The sequence below is a fragment of the Haliaeetus albicilla genome, chromosome W (genome assembly GCF_947461875.1).
Source record: "Haliaeetus albicilla chromosome W, bHalAlb1.1, whole genome shotgun sequence".
NCBI lineage: Eukaryota > Metazoa > Chordata > Aves > Accipitriformes > Accipitridae > Haliaeetus > Haliaeetus albicilla.
In genome coordinates, this window is record NC_091515.1 from 22,598,491 (window position 1) to 22,605,663 (window position 7,173).

Consider the following 7,173-nt stretch of genomic DNA (forward strand, 5'->3'; position numbering starts at 1 on the left):
ATTCATATTGCCGCACCATCTAGGATGTTCCAGATGATGATGGTCGTGCAAATCGAGCGGGAGTCCATTGTGGGCCTGTATCTGTGGAAACACAAGCATAACCTCGTTCCCAGGTTATTAATGGAAATGGACCTTCCCGTTGCCCTGTTTCTAGATTCTTAACTAAAACCATGACCTTACCCCTAATTTTGGCTTTAGCTAACTTTTACGTTTACCCCACACTGTCTTCCCATAATCACACTATGTTTAATCAAATTATGCTTAACACACTTCTTACCTAATGCAAGTTCTGTATACAATAAGGCACGCTGTCCTAAGTCTTCTACAAGCGATAAATCATATACTTCCTTATAATGCCTTAACCAAAAACCTCTCTGAAGGACTCAATGTCCGCTAGTCCTCTAAAGTGTAATACTCTATTAGTCGGAATCTGTCGGATCAGTGGCTCCAGCACCCGCTGGTACGGTGCCAGTTGCCGTTGGGACGATTCCGGACCCAGCATCAGTGCGAAGCTGTGGCTTGACCCACTTGGCTGGGATCCAACGAATGTCTCGATCTGTAAGCAAACACATATACCCTCTCCCAGTAAGCTTTACTTCTGCGGGTCCGCACCATTGCCTGGACTCTGGGTCCTTATACATTACCATGATTCCTGTACTTTGTTGCATCCTGTCCGCCTGTAAAAGAGCATGATGCACTACCATCGGTGGGTCTTTGTGATCACCTGTCAATCTAAGATAATTTAGCACAAATCAGGCTTTGGCCAATCATTCCTCTGGAAGTAAGCCCTGGGTTCCCCCTTTTTGTTTTTGCAGCATGCTCTTTAGGGTTTGGTTGGCCCATTCGACAATAGCCTGTCCTGTGGGAAGATGTGGAATGCCCGTACCATGGTGAATTCCCCACAAATTACAAAATCGAGCAAATCATGTAGAACCATAGGCTGGGCCATTGTCCGTCTTAATTTCTTTAGGCACACCCAGCACTGCAAAAGAAGTGTGAAGATGTCGTTCAATATGTAAGGCCTTTTCTCCAGTTTGTGCCGTGGCCCACATAGCAGCAGAATAGGTATCAATACACACATGCACATAACGCTTTGCACCAAACCACATGACATGGGTGACATCCATTTGCCACAACTGCAATGGCAAGAGACCTCGTGGGTTAACCCCACAGCCCAAGCCCAGCCCCTCCTTTTGACAATCGGGGCATGCTTTAACGATACCTTGGGCATCAGTGAGTGGTAAGTCAAATTGCTTTGCTAACATCCTAGCAGGTTGGTGCAAGAACTCATGTGATTGCCGTGCTTGTTGAAAACGATTCCCTGGAGGAGGCTCCCATGCCGCTGCAACCAATTGGTCGGCTCTGTCATTTCCCTCTGACAAACCTGGTAGTTTTTGATGACTTCTTATATGCGTTATAAAATACTCTACACTCCGAGAGTTCAAGCAGCATAGTAATGACAAAAACAACATTCCCAATTGTCGTGGTTTAACCCCAGCCAGCAACTAAGCACCACGCAGCCGCTCACTCACTCCCCCCCATCCAGTGGGATGGGGGAGAAAATCGGGAAAAGAAGTAAAACTCCTGGGTTGAGATAAGAACGGTTTAATAGAACAGAAAAGAAGAAACTAATAATGATAATGATAACACTAATAAAATGACAACAGTAGTAATAAAAGGATTGAAATGTACAAATGATGCGCAGGGCAATTGCTCACCACCCGCTGACCGACACCCAGCAAGTCCTCGAGCGGCGAATCCCTGCCCCCCACTTCCCAGTTCCTAAACTAGATGGGACGTCACATGGTATGGAATACACTGTTGGCCAGTTTGGGTCAGGTGCCCTGGCTGGGCATGAGAAGCTGAAAAATCCTTGACTACAGTCTAAACGCTACTGAGCAACAACTGAAAACATCAGTGTTATCAACATTCTTCCCATACTGAACTCAAAACATGGCACTGTACCAGCTACTAGGAAGACAGTTAACTTTATCCCAGCTGAAACCAGGACAGTATCCACCCCTCATTCTATACCATTGACGTCATGCTCAGTTCCCATACCTTTAGTTACATCCTGATCAATCATCATCACCTTTCCATCCCTTTGAGACATATGAACAATTACATATATATATATATATATATATATGTATACACACACAGAGATATCATTCCTTTAGTTCATGGGTTATGTTCATAAAACGTTTGTTGAGTTCATTTAGTTTCCGACTCTGGGCTCCATCTGTCATACCAGTCTGTCTGGGCAGGAGGGATGGTGCAAAGTCCTCTCAGTCGGTAGAGCAGAATTGGGCTTCAGTGCGGTGTGACGAGCAGATGACATTGGACGCAGCAGGAGGATGGTGTGCACCGTTGGATTGTTGCATGCTGGAGTCAGTTCTGGTTCCATCACTACTGCGCTTTGCTCAGTTTTATCACAGTTCTTTCTTGCTTGATCCAAGTGATTCTTACTATAGTACTATGGATATAGCATATAACAATTATAGTAATGATAACATAAAGCAGCAGGGTTATATAGCAACTAATATCATACAGTTTAATTCTGGCTATTCTCACCTAAAATCAAATCCCCTTGAGGCACACATCGGACTTCCCCATCTTTTCGCATCACCCACCAAGTGCACCCAGGCCCTTGAGCAAAAGTAATCCCAAGAATGGGTTTACCTTTGCCTGAGGCAGGAGTAACCCAGACTGTCTTCCCTAACATATTTTTCATGTGCACTACAGGGACTTTATCCCCTTCTACAGTATGTAAAAATTCTGACTGGGCAGGGCCACTCCTATTGGCAGATCCTCTGGTGTTGACTAACCAGGTGGCTTTTGCTAAATGTGTATCCCAATGTTTGAAAGTTCCGCCCCCCATTGCTCTCAATGTAGCTTTTAACAGTCCATTGTATCACTCAATTTTCCCAGAGGCTGGTGCATGATAGGGGATATGATACACCCACTCAATGCCATGCTCTTTGGCCCAGCTGTCTATGAGGTTGTTTCGGAAATGAGTCCCGTTGTCTGACTCAATTCTTTCTGGGGTGCCATGTCGCCACAAGACCTGCTTCTCAAGGCCCAGGATAGTGTTCCGGGCAGTGGCATGGGGTACAGAATATGTTTCCAGCCATCCGGTGGTTGCTTCCACCATTGTAAGCACATAGCGCTTGCCTTGGTGAGTTTGTGGGAGTGTGATATAGTCCATCTGCCAGGCTTCCCCATATTTATATTTCAGCCATCGCCCTCCATACCACAGGGGCTTTAACCGCTTGGCTTGCTTAATTGCAGCACATGTTTCACATTCATGGATAACTTGCACGATAGTGTCCATGGTCAGGTCCACCCCTCGATCTCGAGCCCATCTATATGTTGCATCTCTTCCCTGATGGCCTGAAGTATCATGGGCCCACAGAGCCATAAATAGCTCACCCTTATGTTGCCAGTCCAGGTCCACCTGAGACACTTCAATCTTGGCAGCCTGATCCACCTGTTCGTTGTTTTGATGTTCTTCAGTGGCCCGACTCTTGGGCACATGAGCATCTATGTGACGTACTTTTACAACCAGATTCTCTAGCCGAACAGCAATATCTTGCCACAGTGCGGCAGCCCAAATGGGTTTACCTCTGCGCTGCCAGTTGCTCTGCTTCCATTGCTGTAACCACCCCCACAGGGCATTTGCCACCATCCATGAGTCAGTATAGAGATAGAGCACTGGCCACTTCTCTCTTTCAGCAATGTCTAACGCTAGCTGGATGGCTTTCACCTCTGCAAACTGACTCGATTCACCCTCTCCTTCAGCAGTTTCTGCAACTTGTCGTGTAGGACTCCATACAGCAGCCTTCCACCTCCGATGGTTTCCCACAATGCGACAGGATCCGTCAGTGAACAGGGCATATTGCCTCTCATTATCTGGCAGTTTATTATACAGTGGGGCTTCTTCAGCACGTGCCACCTCCTCCTCTGGTGACATTCCAAAATCTTTGCCTTCTGGCCAGTCCGTGATCACTTCTAAAATTCCTGGGCGACTGGGGTTTCCTATGCGAGCCCGTTGTGTGATCAGTGCAATCCACTTACTCCACGTGGCATCAGTCGCGTGATGTGTAGAGGAGACCCTCCCTTTGAACATCCAGCCCAGCACTGGTAGTCGGGGTGCTAAGAGGAGCTGTGTTTCAGTACCAACCACTTCTGAGGCAGTTCGAACTCCTTCATACGCTGCCAATATCTCTTTCTCAGTTGGAGTATAGCGAGCCTCGGATCCTCGATATCCTCGACTCCAAAACCCCAGGGGTCGGCCTTGGGTCTCCCCAGGTGCTTTCTGCCAGAGGCTCCAGGTAGGGCCATTCTCTCCAGCTGCAGCATAGAACACATTTTTAACATCTTGTCCTGCCCGGACTGGCCCAAGAGCTACTGCATGAACAATCTCCCATTTAATTTGTTCAAAGGCTTGTCATTGCTCAGGCCCCCATTTAAAATCATTCTTCTTCCGGGTCACTTGATAGAGAGGGCTTACAATCAGACTGTAATTTGGAATATGCATTCTCCAAAAGCCCACAACACCTAAGAAAGCCTGTGTTTCCTTTTTATTAGTCGGTGAGGACATAGCTGCTATTTTGTTGATCACGTCCATTGGGATCTGACGACGTCCATCTTGCCATTTTACTCCTAAGAACTGGATCTCCTGTGCAGGTCCCTTGACCTTACTTTCTTTTATGGCAAAACCGGCTTTCAGAAGGATTTGGATTATTTTCTTCCATTTCTCAAAGACTTCTTCTGCCGTGTTGCCCCATATGATGATGTCATCAATGTATTGCAGGTGTTCCAGAGCTTCACCTTTTTCCAGTGCAGTCTGGATCAGTCCATGGCAAATGGTGGGGCTGTGTTTCCACCCCTGGGGCAGTCGATTCCAAGTGTACTGGACACCCCTCCAAGTAAAGGCAAATTGTGGACGACACTCTGCTGCCAGAGGGATTGAGAAAAACACATTAGCAATGTCAATTGTGGCATACCACTTGGCTGCCTTTGACTCTAGTTCGTATTGAAGTTCTAGCATATCTGGAATGGCAGCACTCAGCAGTGGTGTAACTTCGTTCAGGCCGCGATAGTCAACTGTTAGTCTCCACTCCCCATTAGACTTCCGCACTGGCCATATGGGACTATTAAAGGGTGAGCGAGTTTTGCTGATCACTCCTTGGGTCTCCAGTTGGCGAATCAACTTGTGGATGGGGATCAGGGAGTCTCGGTTGGTGCGATATTGCTGCCAGTGCACCGTCGTGCTAGCAATTGGCACCTGTTGTTCTTCAACCTTCAGCAACCCCACAATCAAAGGGTCTTGAGAGAGACCAGGCAGGGTATAAAGCTGTTCAGTGCCCTCCGTCTCCAAGGCCTCTATACTGAAAGCCCATCGATACCCCTTCCGGTCAGGTGCCCTGGCTGTGTCCTGTGCCAACTTCTTGTGCCCCTCCAGCTTTCTCGCTGGCTGGGCATGAGAAGCTGAAAAATCCTTGACTATTGTCTAAACACTACTGAGCAACAACTGAAAACATCAGTGTTATCAACATTCTTCGCATACTGAACTCAAAACATAGCACTGTACCAGCTACTACATGTCACTCACCTAAAAGATGAGGGCTCTCAACCTGCAGGAGTTACCTAGGGCAGTGCCCCGACCCAAGGGGAGAGTCCCCGACTGCAGACCCGCTGCTCCGAGGAGGACCGAGTCAACCTGCCCTCAGGCAGGGCTCCGTTTATAGCCTAGTTGAATCTGATCTGTGGTCAAATAAGGTCATGTTAGTCCTCATTGGCCAAGGGCCAACACTTCCTTATTCCTCACCAAAGTGTGTATCTGTACCTGGTGGTCATAACCTGACTCCGCCATGTGGGTGGGGCAGCTCAACCCCCAAACCTCGGCTTCTAGGGTTTTTTTTTTCTCTTTTCCATGGACGAGAAGTTTCACTCTCTCTCAGGGCGGGTGTACCTGCCGCAACTATTTTATCGAAATCGTTGCGGGTAGATAAATAATAATAGTATACTGTATCTCTGTACTCGCATAAATAGTAATTCAATGCTTCAAACTATGATAGTATTTCCTTAAAAATGCTTTATATTACTGAAGTTTAGATGCTTAATCACAATGTATATACAGATTAGGTTTTTACTTTTGCTGGAAATATTAATTTTATATTCTATAAACTCAAGATATGTCCATTATTAGTATTCTGTGACTTCTTCATGGTTACATTAGATAAGTTTTTATAGTAATCCCAGACATCTAAAAATTAATGGGTTTATTTGTTGTAAGATTATATTTTGCTTAAAATCTGTTTTCATTTAGACAAGATAATCATATTTCATCTTAAATCATGTATCACTGAGGTTGCTGATGTCCTAGAATCATATAATCCTAAGGCACCCCAGGAGATTTTCTACTCCAACTCCTGCTCAAAGTGAGGTCAACGAGAGCAGGTTGCTCAGGATACTGTCCAGTTGAGTTTTGAATATCTCCAGCGATGGAGATTCTGTAACCTATGTGGGCAGCCTGTTCCAATATTCATTCACCCTTTACAGTAAATTTTTTCTCCCTTATGTTTAAACAGAATTTCCTGTGCTTCAATTTGTGCCTATTGCTTCTTGTCCTGTTACTGGGCATGAATGAGAAGAGTCTGGCTCCATCTTCTTTACTTCCTGTCCCCCTTCCAAACTGGGTATTTTTATACTTTGATAAGATCCCCCTTGAGACTTCTCTTCTCCAGGCTGCACAGTCACAGCTCTCTCAGCCTCTCCTTATGACAGATGCTCCAAGCCCTTAATCATCTTTGTGGCCCATTGCTGGACTCACTCCATGTCTCTCATACTGTGCAGCCCAGAACTGGACTCAGCACTCCAGGTGTGGTCTCACCAGAGCTGAAGTAGATCACCTCCCTCAGTCTGCTGGTGATGCCAAGGCAGCCCAGAATGCTGTTGGGCTCCTTTGCCGCAAGGGCACATGCTGGCTTGTACTCAACTTCTTGTTCCCCAGGACCCCCAGATCTTTTCTCTGCAAAGCTGGTTTCCAGCCCGTAGGCCCCCAGCCAACTGGTGCATGGGATTGTTCTCCACTTTGATAAATAAACCTTTCTGAAGAAGGTTTATAACATCACCAGTGGAAGGATCTGCAATTTTTGAGTCTCATTC